General features: G+C 44.9%; 1 protein-coding gene across 3 annotated transcripts in view; it reads right to left on the bottom strand.

The window, feature by feature from the left end:
* IGSF11 (immunoglobulin superfamily member 11) overlaps positions 1-27,384 on the bottom strand; it is a 111,790-nt gene that overhangs the window by 76,669 nt on the left and 7,737 nt on the right. The window contains exon 1 of one of the 3 annotated variants that reach the window (XM_021549107.3): positions 7,716-7,733. The exons of the other annotated variants lie outside the window; for them this stretch is intronic. The gene's annotated coding sequence lies outside the window, so the exon portion shown is untranslated. Of the gene's footprint in view, positions 1-7,715; positions 7,734-27,384 lie in introns of those variants that run through there. 3 annotated transcript variants of the gene reach the window in all.

The following is a 27,384-nucleotide window of genomic DNA, read 5'->3' on the forward strand; positions in this document are numbered from 1 at the left end:
CATCTTACCCCTCAAGGGAGGGCACAGGATCTCCCACTGCCATTGGGACTGCCCAGGGGATTGGTCCACAGTTGTTCCTTTTTGATGAGGGAGGAGGCAGGCATGTGAGCCCAGCTCAGTGTGTCTGGTACTCTCCATCCATCAAAGGGATGAAAGTTGTAGTAACCAAGGCCAGAAAGTGCCTCAGCTCAGCTGAGCTATAACTGGTAACCACAAAACTCGGCAACATTCCTGCTCTGTAGTCCTCTACAAGCTCAGAGATATTCAGCTTTACACACCCACCCCCATCCCAAATACTCAAGGAATCCCTGAGTAGCAGCTCTGAAGTCTAGATTCCTGCAGCCTGCTGGCTTGGATATTCTTATGCCTAATACTCTGCCTAAATCCACATTATAGGCCTCCTTTCCCTCAGTAGGGTTTCCTTTCTTAATCTGGCTGTATGATTTGATGACTTCTTGCAAATGCAGTATTTTGGAGACTCCTGCGAAACAAGGGTAAAAGTGGCACCAAGGTACAAAGCTAAAAAGGTGAAGTAGACAATGAAACTTCACAATTCTTTCCTCAAAGTAAAACTGGAGTAAAAAAGGAAGTTCACTATTTAGTTACAGCACTAATAAAAGCCCTAGAACCTCAAATTATGTCTGGAAAGTTTGGGCTAAATAGCAACATCTATTCTTGGCCTAATTTAGGCAATAGATTTTTCATTACTTTGAAATTCTTTACACATTTGAAGTGAATTTTGTAAGACAATACCAATGTCCTTTTCTTCATCTGATTTAATTCCTTCCTGCCCATTCTAGGCTACACAATGGAGTATGTGGGAGTGCAGGCAAAAATGAAAGTGCTCCAGTGGCAATCCAAAATACTGTTCCTCACCAAAAGGACAAGCCAAGACTGATGCCTGGGCTGTAATAAGAAGGTCAGAGGTAGACACATCCATGCCTAATTCAACAGCAGTGGAGAGCAAGCTCACACCATGGCTCAAGGGCATCCCCTCACAGGACACCAGTGAGGATAAAGGGACAACCTCCTGGAAAGGAGCTTCAGCCCAAGCTCTCACACTGCCCCTCTCCCTTCTGGAGGTCAGGTCTTACAGCACAGGCACCCCAGCCCAGTTGCTGTGTAGGCACCAGAGTCGGAGGTAAAGGCAAAGAGCAGAAACTATTTTAGGTTATGTGAACCCATCTCCACCAAATAGGATTATCAGACACAATCCAATTGGCCGAGGTGGGTCACAGAGCTGAAAATAGTTTTGTACTCTTGCCCTCTTAGCTGGTAAATAGCTTTCATCCCCCAAAAGTGCTGAGTTGTGCTATGCATTGGTAGAAACAGCTTGCACAAAAGTGAGACGGCTCGAGGACGAGGAAGGGGAAACCTGGGCACTGGGTGAAATGCTGCTGTGGCATATTCGGGTCAAAAGGACACCCTGAAAGAAGCCATGGGAAAAAAAAAAAAGAAGAAAAAAAAAAAAAGAAACCAAAAACAAATGACAAAAACCAAATGACAAAAAAACACATGCCCCAAACAAATTAGTTTCAAGTTGCAAACCACTCGGTTTAATGTATGATTTCTATCTATGCACATCTCATACAAAAAAGCCTGAATAGTTAATGTGGGACTAGAAATACAGGAAGCAGCATAGAGCAGAATCTGCTGGCAGACAGAGCCTGGCCCTCTTAATACAATCCCCTTCACAGACAGATCAAGAGTCCTCAAAGCCTGTCTGGGAATTTTGTTCCTGTTGTCCTGTTTGGAAGCTGCTCTCCAAATTTCTCCCACCTTGCAGTATGAAACTGTGGTTTAATTCCTAGACTAGATTACCACAATTAATTTATCAGAGCCTGTACTGTTGCAAACACCTTCTTTTAGCCTTAAAAAAACTCTTCCCTATTCACCCTGTTTACCTGCTAACATATTTACAGAGCACTCCCATACTCCCCCTGCCATTTTCCTCATGCTAACAGTCCAAGCTCTTCTAATCTCCCCTTGCAAGACAAGTTTTCTATTGCCTCATCATCCTGACAGGCTTGCTTCAGCACAAGTGCAGCTTCTGCTTAGCAAGAAGATCTAAGAGAACGTCCCTCTGCTCAAAGGAGAAGTCAAGGTTTTGAGATGCTTCCTCTTTGTTGCTGTTGGTTAGTTTCTTTGTTGGTTGGTTGTTTTAAACAAACTTTCTCCCTTTGTTTTGGTCACTAGATTCTTCAATGTCAGCATTTTAGCTTTCTCTGATCTCAGGGGATTTGCATTCTTCCAGCTTTTTAAAAGGTCCCTGCACTCAGCTATCAGGACAGCCCCAGTACAGCCCATCACTTGACTGTCCTGACACCATGGCCACTGAGATGATGGGAAGGAGGGGCTGAGGCTGGAACAACTTAATTTTTGCCCTTGGGCACAAGCAATTCAAACAGGAATGACATCCTAGCTGTCAGCACAAGGCAAAAGAAAAACATGCTCACAGCAACCCTGAACAGCAGCCTTTATCCCACCAAACTCACCAGGATGGAGAGTGAGTGGTGCTCAGCAGGGCTGTCTTCTTCCTCCTGTCCCTGCTCTGCCTAGCACTTACAGGATGCTTATGGCACAGGCTCACTCCCTCCTGCTCCATTTCCATTAGCATGGGATGATGCAAGAGACTTTTACTGCAATTTGCTGAGGAACACTGCTGTCCAAACTGATGAAACAGCAATTCAGCAGAGGACGCAGGAGGCACTTTAGAGAAGTAGCAGGGACACCAGACAAGCTTTCACCACATTTATCAAAGTGCCAGCAGTTTCATTTCAAGGCAGTAGCGACAGTTATAAATAATGAGAAGAGCTACTCTGCATCTAGAGCATTTTAATAAATAAAAATTTTAAAAAGAAGCCTAAACAGCACAGTTAGTCCTGCTTCTGCAACCTTTCAGGTTTTCCAGCAATGTATATAGCAATGATTCTCTCCTTTGTAGTTCCTGACAGCACAACCCCCTCAGATGATGGACCTTTAGCACAGACATGATATTTCATATGCAGAGTGCAGGTTGCTGGCAAATGCAGAGCTCTGTGTTTGTGTGTGTGCGCTTGTACATGATTTCACTCACAGCTGCTTGCTCAGCCTTCAGGCACAGAACAAACCACACCAGGCACTTTGCTGCACACTCTAAGTTTGTGCACAATCCTTTCCAATCGTTATTGGTTTTAAGGATGGCATTTTTTGGGGAGGATCCGTTTCCTATTTTGTCATCTAATTTTTGACTCTTTGTGGGGAATGGCAAAGGAAAGAGCAGGAAAATACCTCCTGAAACACAGCTCAGCCAATGTCCCCCCTTCGTGCCCAGCAGTATCTCCACTGCCTTGCTCATGAGGCAATTTCAAGGACAGATGACACAATGTTTAGCAGTCTTCCAGCACAGGCTCAGACGGCAACATGAAGCCCACTCAGAGCATCAAAGCAACCTTTCAAATACCACATTTCCTCACACACTGTTAAAATACAGCTTCACCTCGAAGGACAGCAGGACCACCACACAAGTACACACAGCAGCACACACACTGCCCACACCACATCCAGCTCTAAGAGAGTTCCAGAGCACTCACACACATCACTAGAGGTCCAGCACACTTCTGGTGGTCCAGCCTGTGACTTCACTCACTGGAGGCGGCGCCTCAGGCTTTAAATTTTATATTTCCAGATTCTGTGCTGCTTAGTGTGTGGGTCTGGGCTTCATACTAGGGGTAGTAAGCTCTCTTCACAGAGTAGGTGGACAAAACAATTCCTTCTCTAGCTGGGGACCAAGGACAGGTGATCCAGATCTCAGACCCAAGAGCATAAATAACAGCAGATCAAAGAGAGAAAACAAGAAGGATGGGATTTCATGGGCTAAAGCTGTAATTGGACAATTGACTCCAATGTGCTAATGGCCCAAAACTTATAAAAGTGTGAGACACCATGACTAGTCATCCATTTTGTGACCATTTTGGGTTCACCTGGGGTTTTGCCCCAGCTGGGCTCTTGTGCTGTCCAAGGTGGATCTATTGAGGCCTCTTTATAAATCCTATTTTATTCTTACCTCCATCTAGTCTCTGTTCTAGGCCAGCCTTCACAATGCATCAGAGGTGCACCACTGCAAGTGCTGTGCTTTATTCAGCCTTTGCAAGTCTTGGGGAGCTCAGTCTCTCCACACACCTGTGGCTCCTGCCCTTTCACACCCAGCTTGACTGATGCCCACCCTATGGCACGGTAAGTGTGCCTCCTCTGCTAAGGTAATTGACAGCATGTGGGAATCCAGGGCTTCCCTCTGGCTGCCCTGGAAGGCCTGGGACCCTGGCAGGGGGTCAGGAACCCCCCTGTACAGAGCCCCCAGAGACACTGTCTGTGATCTCTGTCCATGGAAAAGAGTTTTCAATCTTACAGGATGAATTATCAGCTCTGAGTGTTTGATACAAGTAATAATTAAGTGTGGCACGGGTGCAAAAGTAAAATTTTAGGATTCTTGATTAGGGGTTCAAAGGGACAAGATGGAGGAAATTGGGTGTGTTTTGTCCTTTTTCTCCTTCTTCATGCCCTCCAAGTTTCACTGTAGTGTTGGCATTTTTCTATTGGTTTAGGCTGGGGACACACTGTTCAACGTAGGTGACAGATATTGGCACATTATTGTAAATCCAGCACAGGTAGTTTCTGGTATTTAATGTTTGTAACTTCCCACTGAGGGCAGAGCCCCACACGCTGCCCTGCAGGACAGAGCTGCGGCAGGGCAGCAGAACATGTTAGAGATAAGCAAGAATAAACAACCTTGAAAACAGCACAGACGGATTATGGCTTCTTCTTTGGCAATGGGGCAGAAAGACAAAGACTTTTTACAATCTCGGAATCATCGATACCTCAGATTCTGACAACAGCCTAATTAAACCCCTGCAGAAAGGAGGCATTTTCTCTGTGACTTGCTGCAAGTTATCTGCACAGACTTGCTGAGATGCAGTAGTGGCTGCTGCCACTGCATCCTCCCTGCAAGAAAGATAGGAAGGTGCTATGGGAAAGGAAATGGCTTCTGCTGGAAAAATGACTTCACTGATGCAGACTTAGAAGTGCCAGTCCACTGGTGCTTCCCAGTCCCCCATTCAGCATGGCAGGCAGAGTGAGCTGGGAGCCAGCCTGTAGCATCTGCTGCCAGGGTCCTGGGTGTGCTGGAGAAATACACCTGCTGTGCCAGTGGGAACCCACCCCTCCTTCCCTGGCTAATCAAACATACCTGGATCTGAAAGAAAGCAGCACATTTTTATCAAAATCATGAAATCCTAACAGGCATAAACTCTTTGTTCTCCCCTCACCACCTACTCTCAATGGTAGTTACTGCAGGTTGTGTGACAAACTAAAGAGGCACAACAAACAGCTCTCACAGCTCTGCCTCTTTATGGATGTAAAAGACAAAAACCCAAACAACCCAAAAACCCAAACTATGCTTCTTTATGGATGTAAAAGACAAAATCCCAGGAAATGGAGCAAACTGGATGCCAATGTCACAAATATAGTAATTAAAAAATTTCAAAAGGGAGGGAAAGTAAATAACCTTGAGTCAAAGTACCCAAGGATCACTGTGCAGCTGAAGAGTCTGCTCATCTTGGGAAGGGTTTCTTTTCTTAGTGAATGTGTCCTGCTGAACTGTGCAGAGAGGAGCATGAAGAGATACTCCCTTCCCAGCAGAGGAAGTGTAAATTCAAAGTTCTAAGAATTTAGAATGCAGCTGTCAAGAGAAAACACTGAGCTTTTTCCAGGACCATATTTATAGCTGAATTTATAGGGGTTTATATTTAGACAAATTGTTGGGCTTGGGTTTTCTTGGAGGGTAACTTCTTCATTTCCTTTTACTTAATTGTGAGTCACTCAAGTCACCCAGGTGATAACCTTGTGTAGATTTATTCATAAACCTAAAATGCAACAAGCTGAGCTGAACTATCGTGACAGTCTCATAACTAAAGTCTCCTAATCTGGAAATGAAATGCTGAAGGTTCTCATAGCAACATCATCTCAGGGTTTTATATGCTCAATACCCAGCAAAACAGTCTTCTAAAAATAAATTTAAAAAACAAAAACACAAAGAAATATTCACACTGAAATTATAGTCTTCTCCTAGTGCAAAAAAGACAAGATATTATTTCCTAAATGTCACAATTTAGAAACTTATTCATCTGTGACATTTATATTACAGTAACTCAAGCATCTGTATTTTTCTCGAGTTCCCAAAGAATTCCACTGAGGAAAAAAAAAAAAAAAAAAGAAAAAGAAAAAGAAAAAATATCAGTTCAGTTACATATTATCTCTTATACATAACTAGAGCTGCTTGCTCTGAACAAGTTTCAGAAGCTGCACAAGAGTAAACTCTGTAAGAGGGACTGCAGCATTCAAAAGCTGTCTTTTTGTAAGAAGGTCCCCTCATGCAGGATCTATACACCCCAGAAATACGAAGATTTCAACAGTTTGTAGGCTGTGTTAAAACTTGCTCAAAGTTTCCATACTAAAAATTGTCACAGGAGTCCAAGAATTCCAGTGGGACTCAAACTTATTTTTCTCTGGGCGCCTTGTGCTTCATCATTTGGTAATGTTAATATAAGGTCTGATCCTGCTGAGCTCTGAGCATCCATGGTGCTCCCTAGGGAAGTCTGTGCAGGCTGCCAGCTGAAGTTCTGAGCATAAAAGCACTCCAGCCCCTACAGCCTCAAACAGCACCAAGTACTGAGCTGCCTCAGAGCATGCTGCCACTAACAGAAATTTGGAAACATTTTTTAATCAGTTGTTTTTTTTTTTTTCTATCCCTTTTTTCTTCCTCACGGCAAAGAGCAAGAAGTACTCTGCTAATAAAGAAGTTGTGGCAACTTTTCACAGTAATTTCTATCCTTTTATATTACAAATAATTCCTCCCAAAAGCTGGAAATAAAGGCACCATCCTTCACACCACCACTAAGGGCACCAACCCCCAAAGCTCAGGGAGCAGGGAATGCTGGATTTCCAGTGCTTCTGCTGGCAGCAGAGAAACAGTCTCTGACCTGCTCCAAGCCTCCACCACCAATCTGAATGAGTCCCACACTGACTGCAGAATTCAGTGCCACCCCTGTACCACCAGTCCTATCAAGCTGCCAGAATGGGATGGAAGATGAGGGGGTGAAGGCAAGACCTCCAGACCCCTGCACATGCTCCATCATTTGTGTGCTGCAGAGGGGTATAGCTCATTTGAATCAAGATCTTCTTCAAGAAAGGGAAATCAGAACTGCAGGAACTCAGCACTCAAGCAACAAATGCACAGTACTCAGTGGAAGAACCAAAAAAGATAAAAAGGGTGCAGCTAGATTAAAATTTATGTTACCAGAAGCAATGGTTACCTTTACTTCTGAGCAATTTACCCATACACACAGAAGAGAAAGGTTTCTCCTTCTTGTCTGCTGTGAACTAGCGATTTAACACATTATAACCGGTTTTAGTGGGCTTTGTTTGCTGCCAGCCTTGGCAGAGGTCTGCCTGGCCTCATCACTGTCCCCACGCTCCAGCTGGCTCTTCCTACAACACCAGAGAGGGAAGCCTGCTCTGCTGCTGCCCCTTCTGTGCCTGCTCCGCTGAATTTAAATGTCATCAGTGTGACACTATCTGGGGAGGAACACAAACAAACCTGGAATCCCTTACCTCTGCCCACAGAGGGAAAAAAAAAACCAACCAAAAACCAAAAACTGATTCATAAAAGCAGCACCCACAGTCCTATTGGGACATCACAGTGTCTGGAGCTCCTTCATGACTTGCCAGTTGGGGTTTCTCATGCCACCAAGGGCTCCTGGATGCTAAAAGCAGCAGGAGAAGTTGGCAAGTTATTCCACACCTCGCCAGGAAGTGGAGCTTCCCCATGGTGGAAGGTGGAATCCATCGTGACACCTGCACCAGCATAATCTAGAAGGAAAACTCAAAAAAAAAAAAAAAAAAAAAAAATTAGCAGAGGGCTGTCAGTTCTCATCCACATCTCACTGTAGTAAGGAGACTCTGGTGCTTCAAACCCAGCCAGTTCACTGTGGAGACAGCCCTGACAAAGGCTGCGAGTGGTGGGGTGGGGCAGGAGGCTTTGCCCACTCTCAGCAGTCCTAGGGCAGGTCAGGTGCTGCTCCTCTGTCCTGCCTCTACCCTGAAACCTTGGAGCTGGGGAGTGCACCTGCATGTCTGGAAACAAACGCCAATCCAGAGAACTTGCTGCTTGGCAGGATGCGGTTTTTAGAAGGGAACTTCAGGAACAAGGCACAGGTCAGCTTTGACCGGAGGCATCAGCAAGAACTAAGGAGACAGAAGGCCTGGCCAGGACACGGGCTCACCCACACACACCCACTCATCCTCCGAGCCTTTGGCAAAGGACCCCAGCTCATCCTCTCCCCTGCCACCACTCCAGGCTGACTTATCCCTCCCTCCTTTTATTACCTCGGTGCCGCACGAAAACCAGCTGCAACTCAAACAAGCCTCTGCTAGAGCATACAGGCAGAAGCGGGAACAGGCTGGGAGTGCTTCAAATGAGTGGCAGGTTGCCCGGGGCAGCCTGTCCCCCAGCAGCCCGGCGCCCCGGGCTCCGGCGGAGGGGCTGCAGAGCGCACTGAGGCCGGCGGGGCTGGCTGAGCATCCCGGCCGGGAACACTGCGCTCCTTGTTCGCTCCCGGGGCCCTGGGAAGCCTCAGCAGAAAGGCTGCCATTCAAATGGAAATCAGGCACTTGCACCCAGCCGGGAAGGGGAGGAGGAGGAGGAGGGTTGCTGGCTCCTCACAAACAGCAAGAAGACCGCTGGGAGATTTTGGATGGGGAAAAGGATACAGGGGCACGGGGATGGAGGAGGGGGAGACGCTCTCCGGCTCATACACGGCACAAGTGGATGCTGGAAGGGGGAGAACACGGAGAACAAAACCCTTTGCCAGTGTGAAAAACGCCAATCATTTCGTTTTTAAAATTTTTAAAGTTTAATAATAATAAAATGGTTATAAAAATAATAATACAATTAGAGTAATAAAGTTTGGAGTTAGGACAATTACAAGATAATAAAAAGCAAAGAATTACGGACGTCAGGATGCTCTCGGACACTAAGTCACGAAAAGCATGACTTGTGAACAAAGGAATCACCCTTAAACCAATACACTTGTTGCATATTCATACATTCTTCATGGTTATGCATACATTCTCTTCTAAACAAGAAACTCTGTCTGTTGTATGTCAACTATTTCCTTTAATCCCCTGATGTCTTCGAGTCTGGGCAAGGCCTGAAGAAATTAGCTTCTTCTGATAAGAAGCCATAAATTCCTCTCCTTTGGAAGATTTAGGTGTTCCTCAAAGTGAGTATCTCATCCCTAAAAAAAAAAAACTTCCCCACATACATAGTCTCTATTTTAACATTATGTTGTAACCTAAAACTACACTTAACACAATATGTAAGAGAATTAATACAGCATAATTTTCTAACATTACACATATAATATTCATTTTAACATTTGCAAAAAGCCAATCATAAACATGCATTTTTCACACCAGTGAAGGCGAGGGAGCACCCAGAGTAACTTGCCCCATCAGAAGCAAATGGGGTTGGCTGGGCATCTAATATGCTCATGATCCCGAAAACAATCCCAAACTCAAATGAGCCACATTACACATGGAAGAATAGCAGCTGCAAGGAATAAGGCCTTGTGCCCATGGTTTTGTAGCAGACTGGCACAGAGACATGCTGATAACTCAATGCAAAAAATGGTTATCAAGTTCTAAGTAAAGCCTTGCTCTTCTTTAAGCATTAGAACCTGGATCCATTCCTTCCATTTCAATTATTTTTCCCCTGGTGGAGGAGTGGGACAAGGTGAGAGGAGGGGGGTAGTATCAGGAATTTGTGTTTGATTATTACATTATAACACAACTTTCCAGTCTGCAAGGAAATGCAGCAGCTCTTCACACAAGCCATCTGAGTGAGCAATTCAGCAATGGAATAAATCAAGGCAAACCCTCAATTAATTAAACCAGAATTAAACTAATTAAGAGGAGACATTATGACTTCAATCACAGGGAATTCTACAAGCCAACCTGTGGCTTTATTTTCACAGCTGTGCTTGTGCTATGCTATCAGTCAAAATTAATTCTAGGTAGAATCACAGAATGGTTTGGTTTGGAAGGGATATTAAAGATCATCTAGTTCCAGTCCCCCTGCCATGAACAGGGATCCCTTCCACTGGACCAGGTTGCTCAGAGCCCCATCCAGCCTGGCTTCAAATACTTCCAGGGATGGGGCATCCACAGCTTCTCTGGGCAACCTGTGCCAAAGCCTCACCACCCTCACAGTACAGAATTGCTTCCTAGTATCTAATCTCAACCTACTCTCTTTTACTTTGAAGCTATTACCCTTTGTCCTACCACTACATATCCTTGTAAAAAATCCTTCCTCAGATCTCTTGTAGCCCGTTTCAGGCACTAAAAAGTGCTCTAAGGTCACCCCGGAGCCTTTTCTTCTCCAGGGTGAACAACTCCAACAAGACCCTGGGAGACAGTAGCTGTCCTACAGAGCCCAGCATCTCAGGTCAGCTTCTCTCTCCTCATCCCAGTCTCCATCCTGGATCAGGCTTGACCAAGAAGGGAAATATCTTCTCCCCAGTCTTGATGACATCCCTTTCCCATGCATGATTTGTCCAGCCATGGCACTGGAAAAAGACAGCACCTAAAAGTGACCTTTAGCTGGCATATTCCTATCTTGGTCATGAGCAAAAATATTGTTTTTTGTCTATGGTGTTGTAGTTTCAGAGTCAGTCACTAGGACTTACTCCAAAGCCCAATTATCACAGGACAAGATCACAAGCCACAAGAAAAAAAGAAGTGATACACTGAACTCTGGTTTTTAATTGGGTTTGCTAGGAACTGCCTAGGTGACCCACGGGGCAGATATTCAAAACAGAAGTATAAAAAGCAGGGATTAAAGAAACAAAAAAAAAAAAACAAAAAAAAACCACCTGTGTCCTGCCCACCTTCTCCCTTCACTTGAGTAAGTCATTGCTCACTATATTTCTCATTCATTGTGTTTCTTAGCTAACTAATGGACAACAGGAACACCCTTGGAAATAGAACTTTGGACAAACACAGGGAAGTTTCATTTTCCCAGAAGTCTGCCATTCTCCAACTCCCACCAATAGGTAAGAAAGTCTTTATCTAAAGGATTTTTAAAAAGTACAAAATGCCATGGACAGAGAGAACAAAAGTACATCTTTTCAAGGCTCACTGATGTGGGAGAGAGGTTGCTTTGGTTAAAAAGCTAAGATTCCATACTGGGAGAGACCAATGTTTTCTGCAGAGAAATGAACACTTTTCCAGCTGTGTATTCCCCAAGGAATTAAGAGCCACACCAGCCATATAATCAATAGCTACTTACATGCAAGTAAAGCACCTGGCAGCACTGGGAAGGAGAGGAGGATCTCTTGCTACCATTGATTCTTGTAGGAGAAAGCATTTTAGTTATCCCCAGGCAGTGCCTGGTATCCATTCTAGCCCTTCTACTATCTGCAATTGCTTCACAACACACCATTTTAAAAAATTATTTACTCTCAATTCATGATCCATTTGAAAATAATTCACTCTTAATTCACAATCACTTGGTGAATGATTTAAGGAAAAAATCTCTTTCCATTTGAGAGTTAGGCTGCCTTCACCTGCTCTCGATGTGGTCAGTAACCTTGACCACTGTGTCTTGTCACAGTCTGACAAGAAACCAGAAGAGCTAAATAGAAAATTTTCCTCCTTGCTCCCAGGAATGCCATGCAGCAAACACACATCTCCCAAATACTTATGCAACTGACCTGCCTGTAGGAAAATTTAGGAGCAAGCAGACAAGGATAGCCAGACCCCACATCTTCCCTGCACAGTAAAGAGTATTTACAGACCGTGCTGAGCAGCAGGATGCAGCTCACTGGAGCTGACAAAGCATGGTGATCTCAGCATATGTTTCACAAGCCTTAGTGCCTTTTCTCCACAATGGCAAGGGAGGGATAATGCCATGCCATCAACTGCTACTGGAGCCGTGTTTGATCAGCTTCACGTCTCTCCTCCAACCAGCCTGCCGCAGCCCCAGGTGCTGTGAGAGCCAGGGGGAAGGTGCTCTGGGAACTTCACTCTTCCTCATGCTGTACAGGTGGCTCTCTGCCCAAACCCTGAAATACACCATCTATCTTGGCTCTGAATTATGGATTCTGAGCAAAAAACTGCTAAGCTATTGTAAGTTAGAGGTCCAAGTTCATGTACTTCGAGTCATTTCCATGCAAAAGGCCGGGTTAAACAGCTGCTACAAAATACACATCGCACCAGGCAAGAGATAATTTTGTCCTCAGCTTCCACTCTTTTGAACAAAAACAAAAGCAGGGAAGAGCACTATTGCCCCAAAAGCATCTTTTGACCCTTGCCAAGGTAAGCAGTGTCTCAGCACAAAAGGGACAGGAGACATTTCAGAAATGTAATATACCTGGAGGGAAAGGATGGAAGTGGCAATCTACTTCACAGGAATTCAAACTATCCTGATTTTAAAAATTCATTGCTGCTTCTTGTTAGTAATGTAGCAATTATTAATCATTATTACCTTCATATTATGTTAATTAACCTCCTGTTTAACCTCAGTGGTACAAGTACCAGCCTTCATCAAGGTAGTTTATAAACAAGCTGTCTAATCACTCAAGTATCAACACAGCCCAGGTATTCAGCACAGATGCTGCCAGAAAAGCAACACCAACAGATGCCACATCCACTGGCACTGCTAAAATATAGGTGATTATGCACTAAAACAAACAAATAAATAAACCATATATTTTTGTTTCTTCCTGATTCTTTCAACCTCCAGGATAGACAGAAACTGAGCCTATATTTAATCATCTGGTTTACTGGCTTTACAATAACTGTGTGACTGTAGGTTATATTTGTGGTATATCCTCAATTCCCAGCCAGAAGATAGAATTGCTGAGTCCCTGGGGAGGTTTTCAGGGTTCTCAGTTCTTCTAGTTTTTCAGTTCCTCTAAAATGTGACACAGGCAGGCCCAGACTCATCCTGCCCCCCTCTCCTCTGAGCCTCATCAGGCCAGAGGATCCCTCACAAAGGCTCCCAGTTTCAATCCCTCTGGGTGGCTGTAATCTCCCCCAGGGGAAGCTGAGAGAGGTGATTTTCTAAAGCAGAAAAGGCTTGGTGGGCATCCCATTATGTGACTGACTCCCAGGGAGTCCTTCTCCATTCAGCCCCATCTGGATCCGCTTCCTCCCTTCTTCCCCCCACCCTTCAGTGCATTCCCACCACGCTCCTCAGTCTGCAGGGACCCTGCCTCAGTCACCTTCCTGACCAGCTCCTCTCTCTTGAACATGATTAAGATGGTTTTCTTCTCCACCACCTCCAAGAATGACAAAGAAAGAACCCAAGCAGGTAAAGGAGACACAGGTCCATTCCCTGCTCCTAGTGACAGCTGATGGCATCTGCAGGGGAGCTCTGGGTTTGTGTCCCAGTCACACAAAGAAGCTGCAAGGGGTGAAAACTCTGAGGCTTTGTCCTCAATGAATTCTGTGCAGCCTCTGCCGAGCACATGGACAATCACATTTGATTTTTCAAAGGCTCTTTATCTAACCTAATTCATGTAGATTGTCTCAAAGGTGACAAAAAGCACACAGATCACCCTTCTGCTGCGCTTCAAGGCCTGGCTACACAACATGGTGGAAAGGCAGCATTCAAAAGAAAACGTTTCCCTTTTCATATATGCAGGAAACCATTTCCCCCCAAACTTATTCTCAAAAATAGTAGAAAGGAGGGTAAAATTTTTTCATGCAAATCCAGTCTGAGCTAGAACCCAGGGATAAGAAAGTTCCAGGCAATCTCTTTCAAGCCTGGCAAGATAGTAAAGTGACTCAAAACAAAGACAGGACAACAATCATGATAATCACAGCTACTCAGGGGGCAACAACTGTAACTAGGGGGACTTTTAACAACATTTATCAAGAGCAAAACTGAGGCAAGAAAAGGTGAAAATCATAACTAAAAATAATCAGGCATCCTTAAACACAAGCAACACAACAAGCCTTGGATTGCAGTACCATTATGTTTTTAAATCCTAAAAATGCTGTTTGCATCCCTAGAGACGATCCAAGCCATATGGATTTAATGCCCTGGGTGCAGAAATAGGGTGGTGGCTCCGTCAGGGTTAGCACAGCCCGAGGTGCCCTGGCTCCATCAGCACGGACGGGTGTTGGAACCCCGGCCTGGTTCAGGGGTTCCATGTGGTGGAAAAGTCTCTCCTCCAACCCGTGCTTCCAAAGAAAACTCTGCAGCCTCTTGTTCGGTCTCAAGGCAGTTTATTGCAAGCTATCTAAAAGATTTTCTTCTCTGGCTGCTGTGGTTTGATCAGCAGCTCAGGCAGAGGCACACACACCCCTGACACCCTCTCTGTCTGATGTCTGCTTCTTCTCTCCCCCTGCCCCGGCTGCTGCTATCGTTTATATGGTACATTACATGATAAATGTTTACAGTTTTTCCCCAATACCTACTACCTATATTAAATGGTGCTTTTCTACTCTAAACCAATCCATGAGTGCCAGCATCATCAAGAACATGAAGGTAGGGAAGAAGAAAGAGGAGGAACAGGACCGGCCTACATTCCTCCATCTTAAAGCTTCTGACCCCCATGTACAAAGTAAAAAACCCCCTGCACAGGTGCTAAAACTCCCTTGTACAATACTAAAAAATTCTTCTTTCTACTTTGTAACTACTTCTACTGTAATATCTAAACTTTTGTGACTTCTTGTTCTACCTGCAAAGTTGGTAACTCATTCCATGGCTCAAACTCAAAATCACAGCTGTTTCCAGCTGCCTGCCAGGGTCTCAAATGCTTCTGATGAGGGCCTGGAACCTCCAAAAATGTCTGAGGGACATTTAGAGTTCCAACAGACGGGGACAGCCACTGCGAGGGACAGAGGCAGCGCGCAGTGGCTGGGAGCCCAGGCGAGGCAGCTCTGCCAAGCAGGCAGTGCACAGAGCCAGCACGGGTGTGCCTGCACCCCTGAGCTGCTGCTGCTGGTCAGGAGTACTCAAGTGCACAGCGTGGAGATGCTCGAGTGACCCTGTGCTGTGCCAGCCAGCTTTGATAGGGCCACTCGTGAATCAGAGTGAAGGAACCGTGCCAAAGCTCCTCTGCTGCAAAGCCAAGGTGCTCTCACTGGGATCCCCTCTATGCAGTACCTGTGAGGGCTTAGCCTGACTCCTAAGCAAAGACAGGAAGCTAGCACAGGTCTGCCACTGCAGCCAGGCTGCAAACCTTTTCTGACCCAGGCTCTAGGGGACACAGTGCAGATATTGAACTCAGTTGAGTTTATTACTGGTGGAATGACCCCCACCATGTTAAAAACAAACTGTTTCCAGGGGAAGCTTCCACATGTATTTATTTGCTTTCACCTCACTGCCCAGTACCTATAGGATCTGTGTGCTTCACAGTCCAGACAAGCCACTCTGCATGACCTCAGTGTAACAAGAGAAGCACTCTACCCTGAAGAGACATGGGGAAACAATCCCCTGCACTGCAACCTCAGGAAATCACCAGCTTCATCCTTCTGTCCCAAGGCAGGATCTCCTGCAGTTCTGTCAGCCTGCCAGCTGCTGGATGAACTTATTCTTAGAGGCCTTCTTCCACAGTGCAAATTTCATGCCTCCCCTAGCCAGCCTCCTCTAAAAGTTGTTGGCCTCTCCTGTATGTAGGAAACTCTAAGGATGATGCAAATCCTGCAGAACCCAATGATGGCACTCGGGCACCTGGGGTTAAAGTTGCACCTATTTGAGTTTCTGCAGGAGAGCAAAAGCACACAAGCAAAATGAGCCCTGGGAGCTTTAATAAACTACTTGCTAGCCTTTCATGGAGAGCAGCCCATAAGATAAAGAACCTCTTCACAGAGTCTCTGAAGTCTTACACACGGTCTATTTGTATATCTGCACTGATGGTAGCACAGATACATCCACAGAGCACAACATACCCTTGTATATAATGACAAGGGAAAAACATTGCAGTTCTGCTTGGCTGGGCCCCAAGTCAGGGCAGTTTTGCTCCTAACCTTTATCCCCATTATATATCTTGGTTCATGGTTACAGTGATAGCATTAATACAGTACCAACACAATGTTTTTCCTTGACAGCATCCTGAAACAAGCCCCTGTCATTCATTCCCTTGCTAGAGGTGGGAAAGCAAGACCCAGGTGTGTGCACTCTCCACCGTTCAAGTGTAGAACAGGGCAGGGAAAGGCACAGCCTCACACTCCTCTGCTATGTAGTGCAGGCAGCACCTCCTCCTGCCACCTGCTCTCCAAGACTGGTCAGGGAACAAAAGCCTGATAACAGGTACAAAATGCAGCCCCCGGGGCAAGAAAGAGAAAAAGTAAACTGATAAATGAATGGAAAACAAAGCATTGGTGAGGTGGTGTGTTTCCCCACTGGAAAAAAAAAAAAATCAGAATTTTCATATCCAAGTCCTCAGTACAGCAAAAGAAGTCCAAAAAAATCACACAAAGCACTGCCCTGCTGCTGCTTTGCTGATGTCAACTACTGCAGAACAAAAAGGATGAGGTTGTTCAGGCACAACCAGCCCACTGCCAGAAGATATCGCTCCAATCTCTCTGCATGCTGCAAAAAAACACTACTTGGTACATGATAAAAAAGCAGATCCTGCACCTTTCTACCCCATATCTATCAGTGTGCTTGTGCAATGATAACCAAAATAGCTGTGAACTCCTCCAGTGACTCGAAGTACTGCTACCACATCTACTCACCAAACCATCTGCAGGAGGAGGCAAGGACGTATAGTTCTTAATCATATTTTTTGGTGCTTATTTACTCCGTGTATTTGCATAAGTACTGATCGAATTTGAAATAAAAGCCTCTTTGTGCACACACTGATATTCCCCCACTGCACAGACAGGACAGCTTCAGCCCCTATCATTCCCCCCACTTCCAATGGAAGAAATGTGTGTGGGCAGGGTGGGGGGATAGTCATGAGCAGAAGCCATGATCTGACTCTGTCAGCAGATGACTTCTATTTGCACTCGTTAGCACTGCCCTAGCGTGAGCTAACACCACCCCCTCGGGTAATTTAAATTTATAAAAAAATAGAAAAGAAGGGAGGAAAAAAAAGCCTGTATTTCTATATTTAGGAGGTTAGGATAATCGGGGTGGAAGAGCCCATCTGTTTGGCGTTCACTCCAGCTGCTATGGATGAGGAAATTTGTCTATTTTCTTTCCTTTTGCCTGTTTTGACTTGTCCTGGCTGACTGTGAGAGAGATACAGAAAGCGTGAGGTATGGCCACAGCCATTTAGGTCTGCAACTGTGCACCATCCCATTGGAGTCACAGCAGAACCACTTGGCATAACCAGGGTCTTTCCCACAGGAGTGTAAAATTATAAATAATAATTGTTATTATTGTTGTTGTTATTATTATTATATTTTATTTATATGATTGATAAGTCTGTAACACTGAAGCCAGAACAACACAGAAAGGCACAAGATAAGACACATCTTAGACCTCTTTAAAAGTCCATTTTAAGAAGGCAGCCCTGCATCTGCCATATGTTTCTTTTGGGAGATCGCCTCATATAAAACTGAATTTTTGTGGGGTGCCAATTTGTCATCATTGGCACTAGCTGCTGGATGGAGATATAGCCACACTTCTTCTCAAGCCAACCTCTTCTGCCATTTTTTGTCCCAAGGCTCTATGAAAGTGAGCTAAATTCAGAAGTGGCCTTTGATCTCTCACCTTCCTGAGCTGGCCAGGCTCTGGTCCCAAAATACTGAGGATGCAATCACTTCAAAAAGTCTCTTGATGCCATTCCTGTCATAGACACAAGTGCCACTGCCCTTGTGGGGTATAGCATCACTGCCCTTGTAAACCTAACACAGTGCTACTTCTTTTGCTGCTAAAGGCATCCCTGCAGTGTGTTAGGGCACCTGGCAGACTGTTGGGACCATTTGCTGTTTACCTTGTTCGGTACAGGCGGCTACTTTTTAATTTCAATGTTTCAATGTTTTAACATTCATCACTGAGGTCATAAAAGGTGCCAGGGATGAGCAATAAGTTTGGGTATATTTCATGTGATTAGTGTTCTGAAAGCCTTAGAAAGAGGAGGGAAGACTGTTGGTGCAATACTCAGAATTTCACTGCCAGCTTTTCCTACAGGGTCTTCTCCAGCCCTGGGGCTGCAGTCACAGTAGAGTACATGGAGGAAGACAGGTGGGTGAGGAGCATGGATCAATAAATAGGAATATAGATCAGGGAATGCACAGTCCAGGCACTCCCCAGTCCTCCCTGCAGCACACACTCCTAGTCCAGATCCAACCCTCTTTTCTGTTGCTTGACAAACATTCCCACACCTTCCCAACCACACGAAGCTGAAACTCTCCCACTGATTTCCATATGTGCAAGACTGGGATCTGGATCATCACCTAAAGGGCATATCAGTGTGTACAGAGGTCCATAAACCCTCTCTTTGGAAGGAGCCCTCCTCTCATGGGTGCAGTTCCTTGCACACAAGCATCAATGGACATCAATGACCACTTTTGGCAGGCTTGTCTTCGTGGGATGTCTGGTCTGGGGGTTTGGTGCCCAGTGTGGCATTTCTGATCGTTGGCACAAGACACAACACTTTACTCCTTCAACCCTCCACTCCAAGGAGGTCATTTTAGCTCTCACAAGTCAGCAGGGACAAGCCCTCTTCCTCAGCCAAAACTGACTGCCTATTTCTGCAGTTGCATCCCACACATCACCGATCACCCAGAGATGGCTCTTTCTCTTCCCAGCTTCCCAGACCACCCTCTCCTGAACTGTCTCTGCTCTTCTGCTAGCTCAGAAGTGCCAGCTCACTAAATCCATGGGCCCTGTGGCTCAGAAGCATTTGGCCCCTGCACCCACCCCTCCTCTGACAGAAGAGCAAAGGCCTTAAGCATGTTAATTTTCTTTTCATAACATTCATGACATTAGGTGGACAGGTACAGGTAAAGCACTCACTGCCATGCTCCACCCTCTACTACACCTAAGAGACCCCACACAGGTCAGCCCAAAGACACAAACAGGAAGAATATGAGGTCTCACTGGTTCACAGACCCAAAAAACCAACTATTTAACTGTGCCTTCAGGCAGGCCAACGAAGCATCACCTGTGTTACAGAGATGAAGGGTGTCTCACGCAGCTTCAGAAGCTGCTTTCCACAATGTGCACAAAAGTTGCACACAAAAATGTAGACCTTCAGCAGCTGACATTGTTGCAACTGTTCTTTAAGATGCTGAAGTAATTCACACCTATTGCTTGCAGATCCAGAGAAAGCTCTTCTTTCTGTGGTGCATTATTTGCATTACTTTTGTCGAGCATTATTTAATATTTCCAAGTACATGGCAAATGTACTGAAATCTGAGGAATCTTAAAAGATGAAGATATAAATAAAAACTGAAACTAATGGCTATGGGTTTTTGTTTGTTTCTTTGTTTTTCAATTCTTCATGCTATTTCCTCCAGTACTTAAGCGGGGGGAAAAAGCACAGAGACATGTATGAGAAACTTCAGATAAACTGCCTTGTATTTGATGAAATCAGAAATACTGCAACTTAATTCAACATTTATATCACCACTCCCCCACACTCTCTCTCAGAAAAATAAAGTGCCCTGTAATTGCAGATGAGGAAACAGAATTCTCTTGTATGTTCACTTTCATGAAAGATAAATTTGCTTTGTTCTCTATTTTGGTCCCTAATTCAGAAAACCACTTAAACATATGCTGAAGCTCATAATTTGCCATTCTACCACTTATGCATCTACTCAGGAATATGCCTGAAGTCAGGCATATGCACAGCACACTGCTGACTGTGGACCTTAGAGCGTTCTGTTCATTTCTGCAGCTATTCTAATTTACTGACGTAAATGTACAAGGAAGTAACACATTTTGAGCAATTTTAGCACTCACTAGCAAAAGTGAGTTTTGAGCTTGCCTATCCCCGCAAACAGTCTGAAAAATTATTAAAAATTAATAGCTAATTCTTAATACATTTCAGGAACTGCTTAATTCTAGCCATTACTTTGAGCTGTCAGGATAGTAAAATATTATGGCATGAACTTTCACTTTGTATCAGTGCTGAGCAACCAAATCTGGAGCTGAAATGCTGCTCCCCCTCTTAGGGAACTGTTAAAAAAAGAAAAACAACAAACCTTCTTATGAGCATGTGGCGTGTCAAATATTATTTGTAGAAGCCATTCAGTAAGTAATTTCAAATAAGTAAAATGCAAAGAAACCGCAGGATGTTCACAAACAATTTTCAAATAGGAATGGAAGAGGAATTCATTAAATAAATTATTTGCTATAAATTATTAACCTACCTCTAATCTTACTACCACTTAGACTATAAAATTCATGCCATAAAAGATACAGGATTCATGCCATAAATGATACAGGATACATAACATGGCATTATTAACTTATGCATTTCCCAGTGCTGCTTTATTTTTGACTGTACAGTTATATGTGCATTATTATATATATTATATATATATATATACATGCATTAAGACAGCCTTTTGGCTTTAATGGACTTGGAGTGTAATATGTTTGTTTTTAAAGCTAAGCTAAGGAGACCTAGTCTGATTTTAGCCTCTAAGTTGATTTTAAGCTCCAAGGCTGAATAACTCTTCAAATCTGAAAGAATAATCCAAACTGTACTCTGAGCAAAGCCAGAATGAATGGAAGCCTTACACAGTTCACCAATTTAATGAGATTTCCACAACTTGGGCCCATCTCACATAAATTCACAATGAAAGGTGGACACTCCTTTGTGTCCATTGAGCCACACACTGAATATTTTCATAAAGGTGAAAGGGGTGAGGGGAAGCTGGAAGCAGATCACTGGCAGGAGACAACAGTGGCCTTCTGGGACCCACTGGCTCTGCACTGGATCACAGGGGCAGCAGCATCCCTACCTGAATCACTTTTCTCCTCCTGCAGCTGCAAGAGAAGCTGCCAGCTGTGCCCTGGCTATATGGCCAGAGGAACAAATTCCAAAAAGAAACCTAAATTACACTGTGAAATTAATTTTAGCCACGAAAACAAAATCCCAGAAAAGATTCTCACTCATAACCAAGGATGAAGGCAGCTTTTTCTTCTTATTTGTGTCCTGTTTTGTTCTAAGTGACAGCTATATTCCACAACTTGTTTGATCTCCAGCATTTTTTTTTATTTTATATCATAACTGTTTATTTTTAATTAAAAGTATGATGATTGTCACTAAATTTCTCCATTTGTGGAAAATGATACAAGTTGTCCTTCTTTGGTTATGGATAAAAAGAATAAAAAAGGATTCTTGCAGCTGTCAGAAGAATCTCTCTGTTATCTCCTAAGCAAATTCTATTGCAGTGAGTTGCAATTAAATGCTACTCCTCACCATCCATGCACATTTTTACCCCTTGTAAAGGAAAGAAGAGCTGGTTTGGCAGAGTTTCATCATCCTGACTGACTCATAGCAGGTTCAGTCCTTGGCCCAGTGGATGTCAGGTGCATTTGTCCAGCACAGCAGCCCTACACACGATGTTGTTGCACACTGGTATTTCCACTGACCTTCTGAGTGCTTGAAAAGACCCTCAGAGGAGTCAAAAGCATGGGGTCCACGCACATCAGAGACCTCTTGTAGGCTCTGGTCCCAGGTGCTGACACACAGACCTCAAAGCTAAATAAGCTTTACCACAGCAGTTTCTACATCAAACACAGGGAGAATAACAATGGCTCTGCTGACAGGACTGCTTCCACTCTTGCTTATTGCCAACATAAATTCACATCAGCCAGGCTGTTTAAAAAGAACCTGAGGGAATTGTGTGCTTAATTCCCACTGGTATCTTATAAAATCCCAATTGCAACAGACAATGCTCTATTTTTTTCTGTTTTCAGGGTGAAGACACACCATAGGTAGAGAGTGAATAAGGAAGAAGGGCTACACTAGACCAGATGGAGACCAAGGTTCCCTTAAGCAATGAAGAAAATACTTCACAATGCCTGAGGACAAGACTCACTCTTCTCTGTAGGAGAGCCCTGGCTAACACATCTCCACCATGCAGGGCAAAACCCACACAGAAACACAACTCGAATGCAGGACAGTCACAGCTCAGACCTTCCTCCCAAACCAGCCCTGATCTGATTCTGATCAGCCTTGGCTGATCCTGCAGCAGAACCCCGTTGGGAAAGATTTCCTCCAAAGCATCCTCAAGGCACAGATTGTTTGAGATTGCCACCAGTGTCACAGTGCCCCCAGCACTTGAACAGGCAGCAAACTGGAAGCGAGGAGGACAGATACCTTGCACACACAGTCCCCTCACCAGGGCCACCTCTCTGGGGGTCCAGTGCAAAATATTCATTATGAAAGTGGTCAAGACAAGGATGAGGGAAGAACTGCATTTGATTTAGTCGCTGCAGATTTTGTCTAAAGACTCAGAATCGATAATCACCCATAAGCCACTGCCACAAAAACTCAAGAGGAAAAGTATTCAGCAGGCCACTGATTAAATCAGTGGACAGGTAGCATTGTCCAGTGGAGAAGGCAAGGGCTGGCAGTCAGGAGATGCAGGCTCCAACCCAAGGCTGGCCATGGGAGTCCTGCATGACCATGGCAAAGGCACTTCCCATCTCGGGGCCTCAGTTCTCTCCATCAGCTGCATGGTGATCTAGATAATATGGCTGTTACCTGAGTCAGTGAAGAGAAAGATTATACAAGGATTAGCATTAAAAAAGTGGGTGGGCAGAGCGCAGCATAGATAGGAAGGGTTCTGAAAAATACATGGGCCTCTGTCTTCATGCTCCTCATCTCTTTCCACAAAGTGGTTACTAAAAGCAAAAATAGTATGCTCTCCTTACAAAGGCAGCATACAGAAGACACATATATTTAGATCACCGTGAAACAAATACTGACTTTTGTCCAAGGTTGGAAAAAGGTACCCGGTGCTACAGAGAGGGAGAAAAACAAAGACAACTGAAGTCACCCTGAAGCAAGAAAAAGGAAAGAATCCAGACCTCTGGGACAGATTCAGCTGTGGTATAAACATTGACGTTAGCCATGTTCAAGAAGGTCAGGAATAAATGACAAAGCTCTCAGGAGCCTGACCTGGAGTCCATCAGGTGCTAGATGCATACAGGACAAGCACTCATCTTCCTGCATGCCAAACGAGTAATTTCAAACCCCTAAATAAATGGTAGGACACTGCAGCAGAAACAACCCTCAGGAAGGACAGGACAGAACACCTTTTCAATAATTTTATTTTGCAGCTTTTTTGGCTTGCATAGCCATCCCCCTTGCCCAGCTGAGGATGTCACATGCTGCTTTTCTTCTCCCAGGAGACATCAATCTGTCACTAGGGCCACTCTCTCGACACTATCCCCCAAGATGTGTTCTCAACCCCTTCTGCTTGCTCGGAGCACAGAAATGACAGCACAGAAATCCAGTGGCAGCAGGTGGGAATGGAGCCCACATCCCCTAATCCCAGTGCTCACAGCCAAAAAAAAAAAAAAAAAAAAAAAAAGGAAAAAACAAAAAATAAAGAGCTCCCCTGATCCCCTGTTTTTTCCCTTACATGCATAGCATCACTGCTGCTGAATCGCAGCCTCAGAGGAAGGAAAGAAAGAGGCCCAAAAGGCAGCTAGGAAACCCACCGTCCACTGGCATCCCTCCACACGAGGCGATCGGGCTCCTTCTGCTGCAGTGACTTGGCAAGCACACCTCGCTCTGACTCAGCACCTCGCCGGCACCTCCTGTCAATTATTGCCACAAACTGCTGACGCCGGAAGGGCTATTTGCAATTAGGATGCAACACAAGCCGGTGGCGATGGGATGGATGCCTCAGCTCCCCCCTTCACCTCGCTGTGAGCCCTCTGGCTCAGGGTGATGCTGCGGGGCACGGGGGATGCAGTGCAGGAGGGTTGGAGGATGGGGACCAAGAGGGTGGGGGAAGCCTGCCTGTGCTGTACCTATTCTGTGCATAAACAGACAACTGCTGCCAACGTGGCAGCTGAAATGAAGTCTTGCAAAAGAAAAGAAAAGAAAAGAAAAGAAAAAAAAAAAAAAAAAAAAAAAAAAAAAGGCAAAACAGCCACTGGGAATAAGGGCGAGAGCAGCGAGAACAGACAAAACTGTGCAAAAAAAGCTACAGGAGAGCTAGCACGGAGCATTCCCCAAAGAAGCAAAGCACAGCCTCGCTGCAGCTGCATGCAGCTGAGGCACACGAGCCTGCTCCCCGCATCCCAGGCATTTCCAGCACAGGAGAGGAGGCGCTGATTGCGGATGAGTCCCGTAATAAGGGCCCAGGGCACAGCAGCTGTTTCAGGGGCAAAAGGAAGGGCTGTCCTTGACAAGCCAAGGACATGACGATTCTGCAGACAGACTGAGGCCATTCTGTCCCTCTGCCAAGTAGCCAAGGTCCTCCCAGTCTCTCCGAGTCACTAGCTCACACAGCCAGAAAGCCAAGCAGGTCTTCACACAGCAGCTCCACAACCAATGGAGATAACAAATAACAACATTCAGACAACAAACCCCATTAAACAGTGAAGATCAACCACTCAGTTAGTCATGGAAGCAGCCCAGAAATCACACAAGCTCAGCAGTGCCCTGCAAAAGCTCTCCATCACCTTCTGCTTCACTAAAGCAACCCATCTTCCACCCATCCCTGTCTCCTTCCCCAGGCCCCCTTCACTGGCACAAGCAGTGGGAGGCAGCAGAGTGAGTGATGCATTCCTTTCAGGAGCTCCCAGGGACCCTTTAACCAAGAAGCAGGGCTGCATTTGCTGAGATACCACCTCCAAACCAAACATTTCAGAGTGCAGCTAGACCACATGTGGGGGCACAGGTCAGAGCAGCTGGAGTAAAAACTCCAAGAAGCACTGCAGGTTTGATGCAGGGAACCAGCCCCTAGAACATGATGCAACAACCTCTTTATACAGCCATACCAACAACACAGTGTCCAACATGCCTTGCAGTCTGTGTGTCCACAGCTGCAGAATTCATCACAGACTCATGCCCTGACTGGAAATACAGTGTGGGTAAAGAGGCAGAGATATCAAACTGCAAGATGGGTGATACACAGATCTCATCTAGATAGCTAAGGCTGAAGAGGAAGAAAAGTTAACTAAAAACCAAATTTCTCTAAAGCAACCTGTATTTCCCAATGGCCTCCTGATCAGGTAAAGAATATCTACTCCATGGTGTGGAGTGAGAGCAAAGGAACAAAGTCAAAGAAAACAGAAAAATAGTGACTTCAGCAAGATGTGCAGGAATTGGCTAAGAGTCACAGCAGGCTACAATTCTGCAGCATCTAAAAGAGTGGAGGTGGGACTTGGAACAACCTGTCCCAGCACACTTAGAAGTTAAAAACCCTGCAATTGATCTAAAGACACAGTGACTGCTACACAACCAAATTTAACATCCCTGTGAGAAATACAGTAGCTGAATTCTGCATTGTGCCTCTTACATGTTAGAAAAAACAATTCAAAGCAGAAAGGGTACAAACAGCCTAACTCCAAAAGCAGGGGAACTAAAATTTTTACACTGTATGGTGGTGTGTTGAAGCAATCTCAGCATCATCACTGAAAATGTACTCAGTGTCCTAAACAAAAAACTGCTGAGAAGCAAGAGAGCACATTGTATGGCCAAACAACAGAAACAAGAAATGATTCAGTCTAAACAACTGCTTCATAAAATAATAGATAGAACTGAAAGAAAAACTGAAGGCCAAGTGCAAAAGTCAAAACCCAATCATTTCAGTACATTTATGTACTGAGGTAAGTCCAGAAGTGTGGAACAGTTGAAGAAAGAAATTTCTCAAGTGACTGTTACTAGCAAAGACAAGCAAACTCTTACTAGGTCAGGTGGTTCTTGAAGCTGGCGTGCTCTTCATAATGGAGGCTACAGGCACTCCTGGAAGTGTCAGCAGGGCTTGGTTAAACCAGCCTAGTACCCTAAACCCATAAAAGTACACAACAGGAGACAAAACAGCTTGATCTCTGCTCAGGGGAACTTGTGGCCCTGCAATCCACTCTAATTTTGGAAGGAAAAGGACAGGATGAAGTAATTAATTTTCTGTCACTTCAAAGTGCACCTGCTAAACTGTTCTGGGCAGGATGCCAGCTCAGTGCCAGACCTGTCCCCTGCTTGCCTGGCGTGGGAACTCTTCCCCTTGCCTTGCCCCCAGTGGGGTTCAGGCCAGCTGAGGTCAGGCTGAGCCCGGAGCTGCTGCCCCACTCCTCAGTGCCCAAGCTCAGAAGCGTGAGAGCTCCTCTGCCCCTGCCCTCGCTCTGGCCCTGATTACAAGGGATTACCCCCATGTTTCTAACCAGTTCTGGGGTGGTTTAATCTATTCCTTAATATCTGGGAGAGAGACAGGAAGCTGGCAAAGTGATTTGGGCTGGCTGAGACAAAAGAAGATTGAGAGAGACTTCCAAGGGATCTGACAAAGCTCAGCAAGTGGGCAGCATAATGCAGGATGAAATCCAACATACCAAACGGACAGTAATAAGAACTTGAGAGAATAATCTGAACTACTTGTATACCATGGGGCTCTAATTCAAAAGTAATCACTTGAGAAAAATATCTTGGTATCACTGTGAACGGCTCAATGAAAACATCTGTTCAACATACAGCGGTGGTCAAAGAAGCAAGCAAACTGTCAGGGTGTCTAAAGGCAGAGGCTGAACACAAGGATGCTGGAAGTATTCTAATGCCACCATGAACACTGAAAGCTCACCCTCAGCTGGAATTGCTGTGGTTACTTCTGCATGGTGTACTTGAAAATGCAGGAGGCAGACAAAGGTTTCGCCATTCACCAGTCAAAAACACTTAATGGTCAAACACCGTTAAAATTGGGACAATTTAACTTGGAGATGAGTTAAATAGAAAGAAGTTATCAAATGGGAATGAAGAAGTGAAACAGGTACTCTGTGGCTTTTGTTTGCTTGTGGGCTTTTTGTGTTTGCTTGTTTTTTCAAGAGAAAAAAAGAAAGGTTGTTCAGCATTCCTAAAGAGCAGGAAACATGACCAGACATAAGGAAAATATTGTCATTTTCCTTTTCTGTTTTTACTTTTTCTGCTTCTTCTAAGCACAGCCAATAATTAACTACCAGGAATGATTAGCCCATGTTATAGTCAAGTCAAGAGCTCAGCAGAAATCACAGACGCCCATGCATTCACAAGGACACTGGGAACATCCACAGATACATTAGGTAGAACAAAACAAAACCCAAAAAGTAGACTGAAAAAAGCATAACATCACTCTACCCTCATGCTTCCAGGCACTAGCCAACTTCTAATTAGTGGGGATTAGGAAGTAATCTCCCCAGTGGGCCTGCAGAGAGGGTGTGCCAGC

This window comes from Lonchura striata, chromosome 2 (assembly GCF_046129695.1).
Source record: "Lonchura striata isolate bLonStr1 chromosome 2, bLonStr1.mat, whole genome shotgun sequence".
Classification (NCBI taxonomy): domain Eukaryota; kingdom Metazoa; phylum Chordata; class Aves; order Passeriformes; family Estrildidae; genus Lonchura; species Lonchura striata.